Below are 13,436 nucleotides of genomic sequence, written 5' to 3'. Positions count from 1 at the left end.
CTTCTACATGTTACTGTAATATGAATGGTTATGGTGATTTTTATTTTTCCCCCCATTGGCTAGCATGTTGGTGAGCCTCTTGGGAGTTACAGTTTAACCTTCTTGACTGCTGCTAAAGGAATAAAGACAAGATTAGAAAGCATAATAGGAGCCTCTGGTCTTCACATAAAATATTTTGAAGATGTAATCTAAAACAGCTGACCGAACAAAAAACATATTTTACAAAACTAGTTTCGGCAATACTTATATTTTTAATAATGCCAATGAGTCATCCTTATATAATGCTGCGTGAAAACGTGAGACTGGAACCCTCAACATCGGCGCATGCTCTTTTCACGGAACATCACACACACACACACACACAAAACACGGCCTCGAGTTTCACTTTCTTATGGCTTATCGTTTACGCTTTACTTTAGTTGCACGTCCACGTCGTTGTAAGGGCTGAGTTTGTTTCAGTTTGTTTTTTTGCTTAAGTGAGCTTCTTTGACAGGGGGCTGCTCGAGTTGTCCTATCCTGCTGTGCCCGGCAGAGGTCGCTCGGCCCCCAACTCTCCGCCCCCATCCCTGTCACTCGCTCTGGAGGTTGGTGACACGCAGCTTGGCCCTCCTCCTCCTCCTGCTGCCGGTAGAATACGCCACTCCAACGCGGGGATCGGGAAGCACCGAAGGCCTCAGGTAAAGAACGAAGGAAAGGCGTGCAGCGCTCGGCACTGTCCCCGCCGGCACCGTCTCCCTCCTTGAATTGCGGAATAAAGGGGGCGCTGGCCCTGGCCTGAGCTCAACCTCTGCCGTGGGTGGGGCCAGGGAGGAGCGAATTGGATGTGCCTGTGTGCGTGTATCATATTGAATAAGAAGACGATGGGTGGTAGGATAGCGGTGGATAAAACAGGTGAAGGGAGCAGGCGGACCAATGAAGCGGAGGGCCCGAAACGGGCATGTCCAGGCAGTCGTTGAGGGCAGCTGACCTGGTGCAGGCAGGGATGGAGAAGGCTTCAAGAGGAGATTGTGGGTGTGCTATCAGAAGTTGTGCCTAGGCGTTTTAATTGTCTCAGTGCATCTTGGAGTAGATTCAGGCTGTAAATGCGGCCGGCCTGGCAGGCTGGGGGTTGTAGAGTAATGGTGAGGGCGTGGGTCAAGCAGAGTTGACAGGAAGGAGGAAGACTTTAAGGTGGGGAAGAAACGGGCAAACGTTTTGAAGGTATTCCGACATCCATCGTTGTGATGTCCAACTTTGTTGCATCTTCATTCAGAATTCACTGGCATTTTAGAACTTTTCACAGAACGCCTAACTTTTACTTGAAGTGGCTCTCAAAGCTGCTTTAAAAATTTAGCACCTCAGTGCCGTGTATAGGGAAAAAGGACCTGGCAGGGAAAGAACATGACAGGAGGACGAACGGCCTCTCAGGTTATACGGGGGGTGGGTGGGGGTCGAATTACCCCTCTACAGGGCTTGGGGCTGCACATTGCAATTTATACCCATGTCTAGCCACATTTAGGATTGCTAAACCTTATGTAAAAAAAGACGATGGTTGTAAACCAATTGTTTGTATTGCGCTGCAACCAGCCTCTCTCTTTACGCTACTCCTTGCACAGCGAAGAAGTTCTGATGCACAAACAACTTTGCTTACTTGCCCAAGCCAGTGTAACTGATTATATGAGTGCAAAGACTGAATTTGCAGTGCACAAAAGCGCTCGTCTGTTTCCAGTTAACTTTGTGAATTGCCAGGCACACATTACAAACTCATGTGTTAGAAACCGCCGCAGTAGCCATTTAAGTTAATTATGATCACAACCAATACCATAAATAGAGCTGTTCAAAACTGCCACCTTACTGAACATCGTGAACCGCGTTTTTGTCTCACACCTTTTTGTCTCACACCTTTTTATCCACCACACTAAGGGCTGAGTTCCCCAAAAAAAGACAGCCCCAATTCGATGGCCATCATGCACAACATGAGTGTAACCAGAGAGCCAAATAATTTACTTCTCGTTGGTGCAGTGTGGGAATAGTAACTTGCATGTTTTTCATGTTACAAGGTCCCAGCATGTTGTAGAAAGCACCTTGAATATGTACGTCATTATTTTCAACTTGCATTATACTCATTATCAGAGAGGCTGCCACAAAGTGCACAAAAAAAAATATGTTTAAGGTTAAAAATAAGTGCTTCTAAAATATAGATCTGAGTAATGTGCAGACTGTACCTAGTGCAAACATTTTTTTTTTTATAACTGTCCATTAAAAGTATACACTCCACAGCTCATCAGGCCACCTTACAATACCTCTAAAAAAAGAATACTCTTCAAATGACTGCACCAGTTAAAGCCAATATAGCTCCCAAGCATCCTTTACATTTGCATATTAACCAAATGCATTTCTTTCAGGCAGTAGAAACCCTGGCAGGAAGGCCTGTATCTTCTTCAACTGTATGTCACTTCCTCGGCTTCACAGCACAGGAGACTCTCTTCCCTCTACTTCAGCGTTTTAACCACCCAGGACTGTTGCTTCTTGATATAAAGTAGCAGAATTGTTTTTGTCAAACAATAATTAAAAAAAAATAAAAGTATGGGCACATGGTGCCCTTCCTATCGTGCCTGCTTTGACCTCTATGTAGAATGTTGTCTTTGTAGAGCAGGCACTTCTGTACCCCACATAGTAAGCACTATATAAATGTTGCATTAAAATGCAAAAAAAGCCTTGCGATTTCCCTGCCTCTGGATATTAACAAAGCAAGAACAGGATTGAGATTGTGCAAAAAAATAGTGGATGCTGAGATGGAGGAGTGCGTTGGATTGCAAGACCTCCATTATAGCATTAGCAATGTGCCTGTGTTTTTATTACTGAATGATTGATTGCCCTGAATTTAAGTATTCGAAGTATGCTTTTTATTTTTAACAAGGTTTAATGGACAGAGTTCAAAAAGCCATAAGCAGCATGCATTGTGAATGTAAAATCCACCTCTTATTGTCTGCAGATGCACAAGTGGAGTATAACTTGTCATATTTTGTCAGATTTCGCTTTGCAAATGCTTATCGCCTTACTTTAGCAGACGCTGACCATTTCATAATATGTGACTGCAAAATGGCAGCACAGCAATTGTGCATGCTCTCGTGAGTGACAGAGGGCAGTCAGTACCATCTCTTTTCTCTTGCAATTTTTAGTGGTTCACTTTGTGATTCATAATAGACTGGAAATTACACAGAATCTTTGTGCATTGCAAATTCAAACTTTGCTTTTGTTTTTATGTTAAGTGCATTTATATTGAACATTCCCACCATATGCAGAGACTTAAAGCTCTTTCTTGTATTCTCGTTGACCCGAGTAAAAGCGGTGAAATGTTTGGTTTGGTTTTGTATTGATTCAGGGTTTCATGTAAGATAGTTATGGCAAGGTTGAGTAGATTAGTGTATGAGCTAGTGGTGGATTGTATTGTAAGTGACTAGCTTCATTCGGGCATGGGTCTTTTTGTAGCAATATGTAAATTAATGCATGTTTCGAAAGACTGCTGTTTGGCTCTTTCTGCTGGGGTTCACAATGACACAGGGCTCATCTTCAAGTGGTTACGTTTTAAGTGCTATTTGCCTACATATAGTATGTTTAAGTTCATTGCAACAGTGATGTTGGTACATACGCTGCTGTGCAGATATTGGTATAGTTTATGGATGTACTGTTAAGGTGGCAAACGTTTCACCAACTATAGGGTGTGCTGCAGTGTTGTTCATATGATGGTGCCAGAGCTTTGTAGAAAGTCAGTTGTCTGCATAATGTGAGTATAGCTTGGTCTATATGTGCTGGTGAGGTGGCTAATCTACAGGCAACTACATGTTTTAGAGATGTGTTATATGCCTGATGGTGCCTTAAGTTGCTTAGTGAATACTGTTGTAGACTGAAGTACAAGTAAAGTTGTATCTAGATTTGTTGTAGAGATGGAAGATGCTGAACCAGCCACACATCTTGGAGTCATGCTGTCCTCATCAAGGTGCCATGAGTCGTATCTAATGAGTACTGTTGGTTTGACTCAATATCTTGGTCACTGATGCCTTCTGGATGGAGGGTTATCCTGTGCAGGAGGCACCTCAAAAGGGGCGGTGTAAACTTTACAGATGTGAGAAACGCAGATCTCAACAGCAATTGTTGAGCAGTTTTTTGGCAGGCTCAAACCATTAAAGGAAGGCATTAATAAAGTGTTCAATAAGTCAACCTTTGTCTGACCCAGGACCTCCTGACCTTCAGGAAGCGCCTCAAGACCTGGCTCTTCGAGCAGTAGCACCACCTCCTCCCCCGCGCCTTGAGACCCTTCCGGGTGAGTAGCGCGCTTAACAAATTACTGATTGATTGATTGAATAAGTAAATATTCTGGACTTTGTCATCATTGGACGGAGCCTTATTCCTATGAACGGGCAAGACATTCCTAGGTATAGATAAGTAACCTGGTACTGGTTACCATTCCTTTGACTTTGATGCTCCTAAGTACGGAAACCCGACTAGTGGGACCTACTTGCTGTGCAGGGGCTTATTAAACAGGGACTCTGTGGTTTTATGTTTCATCACATCTTAAATGTTAGCTGAGTTCCTGGGGATTGAATCAATAATACTGTTCTATATCAACTGGCATGCAATAGTTGAAAGCAATTGAATGTGGGAAATTAAAACATCCAGTATTTACACAAAAAAATAGAAACTCATTTATAAACCTAAGTTGAAGCATACTAGGAAGTTGAAATTTATGTTTAAGATCTGAGCATGGCAACATATATCGCACCGTTTTTCAGGTCTCGGAAATCAGTTTTAAATCATCCTTCCTTAACACGCTAATGCAGAACTATTAGTCCCATCAGAACATATAATCTATTATTGGAATTACGCCTGCAAAGCATTCACTAAAATCTTGCAGCACTCAATCTGTGTCTGCTGCATTAAAATGTTATGAATACGTTCACAACAGAATACGTTTTCAACAGTTAACTGAAGAGGGCCTCATGTTGATAATATTCCAGTACTTCCTTTCCCAACTGCTTGCTCCACGGCGGTTTACCAATTATTAGACGGACATGCACGCTATTGAAACAAATTGCCTATGTATGCTTTTGCCTGACATGCCAGCCTTATGTAAAACGGTTCTGCCTTTATTACATCATCACATTACGTAGACTCAAAAAAGCATTCCATCCTCAGTCTCGCAAGCAATCAATATTGTACCACATTTCACTACTTCTCCAATTTTTTCACCATTTCTCAGCGCACGTAGCACTCCTATTGTTTAGGTACCTCATCTTTGTAGAGTTTTACTTGGTTCACTAAACCAGACTGAAAGTCTGCAAAACCCTTCCTTTGAAAAAAAATAAAATATATATTTGTATGGTGTGTGTTTTTTTTTTTTTTTTTTTTTTTTTTTCATAAACTTACAGCATAGTCAACCCTTCCCAACTTTAAGGGGCACCTCATCGAGTTTGTGCACTGATTTAATAGTTCTGTATACAAGAGTGCCAAGCTGGGCTGTGTGTCCTGCCAAATCAGTACATGAGGCTAATTAACCCTTCATTCTTTCTTTCTCTTGAGCTCTTCCAATACATTCTGGGCTGCGTCTTCCACCCTCCACCTAATCCTCATTAGAGCCCATCTTGTGCTGTTTTCCATGGGCCCCATACCTTGTCAAACTTACGTGGGCATCCCCTTGCTTGGTGTACTAGCTTTTGGGCTCTCATGCACCAATCCATGCTATCTTCCCATTCACGCAGGGATGGTAGTGACCTACTCAGATCTATTCTTGCCACCATCAAGACAATGTTATAGAAAAGCAGGTAGTAGAGATCAAGGGATTGTTCTCCCCAAATACTTAAGGAAATCAATTGCGGCTTAAACATCACTTGACAGTCCAGCTCCTCCGAGAGTTTGACACATGCCTTGCCCCAGTATGTTCGAATTTTTGGGCATTCCAAGATGGTATGATTCAGGGTGCCCCTTTCTCGGCATTCCCTTAAACATGAATCATTGTCAGTCTTTCCCCTTGGGAATAGTCGAGTTCTATATAGTAAGCCTTTTGGAATAGTTCTAATTGAATCAAACAAAACCCACCCTGTTTGCCACTTTGTACAGATAAATGTGTACTGTACCCAAGCTGTCATCTTCCAATTTACACAGGTCTTACTCCCATTTCTCTCTCAGCTTGTCTAGTGATAGAAGGCTATTTCAAGGGGGGTGGATTATATCTGGGAGATTGCATGTCTCATCAGGAGAGCACCCAGCACTCTGCATTCCAATGAAGATTATTCTGCCGCCTCAGTCTGGAGGGCCCCACTTCCCTGCAGTATGGGTCTCTGTTGCTGGTAGTGCAGGAAATGACCATTTGTCAGTTAACTTCCCACAATTCTGGGAAAGAGATCATCCCCACCCCACCAGACGTCCCATAGCTTGGAAATGCTTAGCTGATCCCATTTTCTATGCCTCTTACGGCGTTCAGTTGATCTGAGCCCCATTGGGGGTGTCTCTAACATAAATTTGCACTGGCATCCCAGGGTTCAGGTTGCTTGCTTCCCTGTTTTCACAGCTGTCGGCAAGGGAAGGGGGTAGGTGGCAGCCCTGCCTCAAAAAGCTATTTTACTCCCTTCACAATCTGAAACCTTTCAGCCTACATCCAACTTTTTAAAAAAATTTTTTTTTTAAAAAGCTGTAGAGGAAGTAGTTGCAAACCAGCATTAACAGTACATGGTGGAGAACGATCTCCTGAAATCATGCTTCATATCTCTGTACAGAAACAGTCTCACCTGCTGCCCTTTGTGTACACTTCACCATTAGAAGAGGGACTGTAGGAATGCTGATTGGATCAGATTTATCCATAGTGTTTGACACCAGAGACCACTTCTTCTTAATGCTCAAGCTAAAATACTTATTGGTGGTAGGTAAACCTCTCTTCCACTGGCTGACCCATTCCTCAAATACTGTCATAGTTGAAAGTTCCTGATCCCATGACCAACAAATATGGCCACGCTGGAAGAGCAAATAAGCTTCTTTTTCCATTCTTTTATTCAGTACGCAAATTACCTTTTATTCTTCTAATAAAGTGGAGGATGAGGACAAGGTCAGAACCTTAGTCAAATCTTCCAATATTGGCTTTAGGCTCAAGGAGTCCAAAAAGAGTACTTATCAAGGGAGCTCCTAACAGAAATCAGCAAAGTACAAGCAGTCCAACAATTGCATTGCTTTTTAGTGTACGTATTCCCAGCACAGAGGAACTTTTAAAGATGATGTCCTGTTTGATCTTCAGCTGACCTCTAGGGCCTACTAAGCACTGCACGGGGACCCAAAAGCAGGTTTGGAAACGTTTGTCTACCTTTTTAAGTGGTGTTTGGTGAGGTTTCCTATCAACAAGTTTATGAAAACAGGTTAGTAGTACACTTCACGTCACACTGTATTCCAAATATATGTCTTAAGAATTGTGAATGTTGGGGAGTGTTGAATAATCGAATATTTAGAGATTAATATTTACGAAGCAGCATTGCTGCTCCACAGTTGCAAATCTTGTCTGTAAGAAAATGTTGTGCCCTATGATAACATACACACAGCAGACAGATGTTTGTGTCACAGTGGGTCTGTAGCTTATCAAGTGCTGTGTGCCTCAGAAGTTTCAGTGGCCATCAGAAAACCCTGTGCCTTCTCCATTCACTTCTGTTTATCTCCACATGTTATGACCTATGTTGGTCTAAAAACCCTAAATTATTTTTTATAAGTATCCCCTAGTGATTATAATTGAAATAGTTCCAAGTGTTACTCTCCCATTCATGACTCTTCAACTTAGCTTTGCTTGGGATGCAAGTCCTGTGCAGGGCTTGATAAAGCTATGCTGCCTTGCCCTCAATGTTTTGGGATACCCCGTTCTCGTTTTCCCCAATTGAGCTTGACGATCATAGAGACCAACTGAGGATTTTCCTATTTACAGTGACAAGACATCAGAATGGGACCCAAAAATGCATGCTTTTAGTCATGTATAACTAGTGGCCGTGCTACCAAGGCAGTGAGATACAGTGGGGGCAGCAAAATCAGTAGTCATCCTTTTTACCTGCATCCCTGAAGGGAAGGAAGGCAAACTGCCCCCTCTTTGTGCAGTCTCATCCAATTGTGTTCTTTCTCCTTCATCATGTCTGGCGCATGTAATGGCAGTGCTTACTTGTGTGGACAGAGGCACACATGTGTTCGTTGTTGCAAGCCTGAAAAAGTAATTGATGGAGTCCAGGGAACGCCACGTTTGCAGTCTGACCACATTGGGTTAGTAGTGTGATAAACTACTAAGGGTCCACTTTGAACCTGCATATACACATGCTTATGTCTTCTCCCTGATGCCATTTTTCTTTGTGAGTGTGGTAGTTTTTCATGTCAACAACATGAGATGTTCACACCAGGTCAGGCACATCAGTGCCTCAAAAGCATACGTTTTTTACCAGACCGGCAGGCCTAGTGACTTGAATTATCTACTCTGTGATCCAATGTATAACGTGAAACTAGAACACAAGTAAGGTATGCATGACCCCTGACTTTCCTCTTAGTTCACTAATAGCATTGTCATTGGGGTGAGTTCAGGAATAGGTCTCAGTTCATGTATAAAATTCTAACTTTTAATAAATATATTACCATAGCATGATGTGGTAGCACACTACAATTGACAGTTGGAACATTTTCAATTGAAATGGCTACAAAATCTCTTACTGACATGCATTTTTATTGATAAAACTATATAGCGTACAAACAATGTTTGGAAATCTGTTTTCTGCAAATATTTGTAATTTGCACATCACCAAATAAAGGCCCTCATTATGAACACTGCGGTAACAACCGCTGTGTTCATGCTGGTGGTCAAAACACTGAACGCCAGCGTCCCCGGATCCCCGCCGGCCAAATAATGAACCTTCCTGTGGGCCGGCGGGCGGAAACAATGTTTCTGCCCGCCGGCCCACAGGAAGGCCTGGCCGGGACACCCCCAATGCCTCTGTGCGGCGAGTGCAGCTGCACCCGTCGCGCAGATCACTGCCTGAAAATCGGCCAGTGACCTGCAAGACGGGCATTGCACCGGGGCCCCTGCACTGCCCATGCAAAGTGCATTGGCAGTGCAAGGGCCCCCAGGGGTGCCCCAGGGCAGCCCCTCAGCCAGCCTCCCCGCCAGGGAAAGGCTGGTGACTGAGGAAACATTATCTGAGGAGCAGCACAGCTGCCCTGTCGGATGATGTTTCTGCCTGCCGCCAGGCTGCCTGACAGAGGAAGCCTGGCGGTGAGTGAGGGCTGCCGATGGCGGTCCTCACCGTGTTCATTATGTGGCAGGTTAGCCCGCCATGCCGGCTGGCGGTTTTACCTGCCAACGCCAGCATGGCGGGCCAACCCGCCATATTCATAATGACAGCCAAAGTTCTGATTTGTTTTGATCCTATACAAATCATTGTTTCCAGCACATTGTTGAATTACAAAAAATGTGCTTTCCTATTTGCTGATAGATTTTGAAATATCTGTACTGTTAATTTACAAGCTACTTAAATATGTTGCATGTTAGAAAATAACAGACATCCTCAGCCGTTCGCTTGACAATTGTTGTCAGACAGTTCACTTTACAAAATCCTCTAAGTTTGTTGTCAAAGAAAGGAAAGGCAATCCCAATTTCCAGGATAAAATAAACAGCAATTTGTACAGTTAGTAAGAAGAAAGAGGCTAACATTTGGCCTCTACCTTTTGAATGCACAGCGAATATGACAAGTCAGAAATAAGATTTAAAGGCATCTTTATTGCTCATTCATGTTGTGAATGAACAGAACACATGTTCTTTGCCATCTCCAGCTCTCTTGCCATAATATGCCAGTAGACCCTAAAGATAGCTTTCTCTGATAAAATCTGTTTAATCATAACATGTGGCCAAGTAGTTTTTTCCAGGCCTAACATCTATGAATAGAGGAGGCTCCTCAACCACCCAGGTCCTTGATTGTGAATTCTGCAGTGACCTGGACCAGCTGGTGTTGTCCACAAGAGAAGGGTAAATACTTGGAGGTTTGAACACTACTTTGTACAGAATTCTCTCATGTACCAAAGAGGGTCTGGACTCTTGAGTTCCAGGTGTGGAAGTTCAACTGGTGGCGATTCACCATTTCTAGCATTTGACTAAGTCTAGGAGCACTTAAAAGAGCTGCTGTTGATTAGCCTTGTGGAAAGGTATGCAAGTTGCTGGCCTGCTTACGCAAGGAGCTGCAACTTGGCAGAAGTGACATCTGACGAAGCCACACTATGTCAGAGCTTCTCAGTGTTGGAGCTCAGAAGGTTGGCTACTGTATTGAATCTCCAGAAGTTTATGATAAGGATATTGCAGGCAGTTCTTGGTAGCTGGGTTTGAGGGCTGAGGGAGTAGATCTCTGGGGTGCAACAGAAACAACAGTGAGATGTGGGGTCAATACTGAGACACTGCACTAACTAGAATGACAGATGGACCCAAAAGCAAAGCTTGATCACTGTAAAATGCTGCAGCGGTCCTTTACTGAGCACTGGAGAACGATGTTGGCATCTGGAGAGACCTGGTGGAACACTTAAGCAAATTGTTGACCCTGGAAGCCTGAGACATGGGAAGAGGGAGCACTGGAGGGGCAAGTTAGTTAGGGCACTAAGGCAACCTCCACAGAAAGAAGGGGGATAGGGAGCACATAGCAGCCTGTGGAGTAAAGATGGGCCCCTTGTCAGGTGTGAGAGCATGATAAAGAAATAATGAACCAAGCTTGCACAGAGTACATTCCTAACAAGACCAGGTTCCCAATAGAAAAGCTCCTGTGTACTTTTCATAACCAGGTTGATTTGTAGTTGCTTTTTGAAGCTTAACTTTTAAGGTCCGGTGCTGTGAAATGTCAGATTACATAAAAGACTTACCTTCTCATGACGTCTACAGGCTGCTCGTAGTGGATGGATACATCAGCAAGATATTTCAGATGACTGCTGCAGGAATGTCCCATGATGGGCACCCTTTTTGGGAACTTCTTAGGTGCACTCGCGACCTGAAACCATACCGGATTGCATCTGCATCTACATCTGAATCATGAACAGATCTGTCAGACATGAACACACCTTCTGTCTGAGGGACACTGAAAGAAGATTTAACTTATTGGCAACTGTCTCAACACCTCATGTGAGGCAAGAGGAGAAACGGCAAGGGCATTCCTGCATTATTTGCGGTAAAGACCCATGCCAACACAACAACGTGGAGCACTTTCCACCTACTCAGTGCTGCTGCCCGAAGTGATGAACGATTTAGTGATGGATATCCACTTACAATTGTGAATTTTCTTGAGAGGAAATACACAGTGCAAAGACTTTAGAAATAGATTCAAATGGGGCAGTTGGCACATACCCAATATTAAGGGTGATGCAGAATAAAATTGATTGAATGACTGTAAAGATGTCCTTTAAAGAGTGATCTTTTTGAGGAGATGTTGACACTAAGCTTAAGATGGAAAGGTCACAGAGCAGGCAGTGATGAAAGAGCGCAGAAGTCCCTCTGTGGCATTTGAGTTACATGTCACTCCCTTCTGCTAAAAAAATATTTAGGGCATTCGGTCCCTGGTCAATTTTGAATGTAGGTCCCGAAGGTTATCATTGCAGAGGACCTGCCACAAATGACTGTTTAAGAATGAAGCACTCAAAAATTGTCAAAGATCACTTCAACATACGGTGACTGGATCGCTGGTAGCACCTTTTGGCTTTGCTTTTTAGTGGAAGCTTAAAGTCTAAGAGATTACAACTCTGAAGGACCTTAGTAAGAATCTGAACCTGCAAGAGGTTGACCCACCATCTGAATCATCCGGTGACTCCAGAAAAAACCCATGCTGGCCATGCACACACCAATCCCTCTACCAAGGTGGGCTACAACCCTGACAAGCAGGGAGCACTTCGAGGGGAAAAACAGGCACTAGGTGGCTGAGAATGGCCTGAATCTTGTAATGTGGGGGAAGCCTGTTGTAAAATGCAGAGAGGAAAGACTAAATGCATTTTATTGGTGTCTCCAATGAGTAAGATTAAAAGGTGAGGTAATCATTCTGTTTTTGTGGGGAGGAGGAAATGTTTCTATCCCTCTAAATGTCTTGTGTATGTGCCAGGGGCTTTCTTTAAGACTAACCCTCTCTGATTAAAACACTCAGTAAGTGACCTGTCATTGTGAAGTCACCAATAAACATGTTTTCCCCATGCCTTAAGATCAGGCCCTTCCCTAGTATTTTTTGATTGAGAGGGTGTACTTTCCCATTCCCCTTTCATCCTACACTTATTTATATTTACCTCCAATTGTTTTTCTCTCCTTCTCTTCAGCTTATCCTTACTTTTTCTCTTCTGTATAATAATCCTATAAAGATATAGTTGGAAAAAATAGATTGACGAAGCAGAGCTTTCTGTAGGAGATAAGATGATGGATAGTGTCTGATTGAATTATACATGATCCATCTGGCAAAGGTATGGAATTTTAATATGCGTTAACTGCTGGGTATGGTAGCTGTGTGTTTGTTAGTAGGAGTTCTGTTTTTCAACATATCAAAGTAAAAGGGAGGACATTTTTGTCTTGATCCACCCACTATAAGAGTGAAGTTTAATAGGACAGTGGGCTGTCCTGATGCATGGCAGTAAAGATGTGATCCTAGCCTGATATCGGGCATAACAACCATTTCCGTAGAGGAGGGATGAATTATGCATGGTGCCTTTTACACTGTATGGTTTGGCAGTTAGGATTTTAGGTCCGGTACGGGGCAGGGAGAGCAAAAAGGAGGCCCAGTTTTGTGAGAAGAAGGTGGTTATGAATGGTGATGTGTGAGGCTTGGGGGATGAAGTATGGGGGAGAAGTACACGATGTCTATATAAGAAATAATATTGATCTGAGTGTTTATACTGAATGTTAAGGAGCTTAATAAGTGTGCAGCTGCTCACTGTTCTAAAGGCAGGTCACTAAGAGGTGCATTGTCCCATGAGATGTACTTGATAGAGAATGATCAGAGAAACTTGAGGCTGGGAACCTACCCTTATACTTTTTCTAATCTGCAGCCTCTAAGGAATGGGGTATAGCTTTCATTTTATGGTTGACCTTCAACTTTGTTAGCTGACTCTGTTGTCAACAATGGGAATGATATATTGTGATGAAAGGCAATATGGGAACTACTCGCTTAACTCTTTTGTCTACTTTTGCTCCTAATAACAGTAAGCTGTGTTCGTAACAAGCTTTCTAGAGTTTATGTTTAACCTATGTTGAGGAATGATACTGAAGGGAAAAGTTATTAATCTACTAATGCCAAGTAAGCTTGACATGTCCACTAGAACTTGGACAGCAGGGACCTTCACCGACAAGGATGGGAGATCACACACACTCCACCCTTAGACACTCCTGGACTAAATATTGATGTCATCAACTCTTACCTGTGGTCTCGTTATGGATGAAGTAA

General features: G+C 43.1%; 1 protein-coding gene across 2 annotated transcripts in view; it reads left to right on the top strand.

The window, feature by feature from the left end:
* The first annotated feature begins 568 nt into the window (after positions 1-568).
* Positions 569-13,436, top strand: part of ZNF319 (zinc finger protein 319) — a 101,128-nt gene continuing 88,260 nt past the window's right edge. The window contains exon 1 of one of the 2 annotated variants that reach the window (XM_069217394.1): positions 569-677. The gene's annotated coding sequence lies outside the window, so the exon portion shown is untranslated. The remainder of the gene's footprint in view (positions 678-13,436) is intronic. The other variant, XM_069217395.1, reaches the window with a different exon arrangement.

The sequence above is a fragment of the Pleurodeles waltl genome, chromosome 12 (genome assembly GCF_031143425.1).
Source record: "Pleurodeles waltl isolate 20211129_DDA chromosome 12, aPleWal1.hap1.20221129, whole genome shotgun sequence".
NCBI classification, from domain to species: domain Eukaryota; kingdom Metazoa; phylum Chordata; class Amphibia; order Caudata; family Salamandridae; genus Pleurodeles; species Pleurodeles waltl.
The sequence above is the reverse complement of the archived record's forward strand: the minus strand, read 5'-3'. Positions and strand labels throughout refer to the sequence as shown.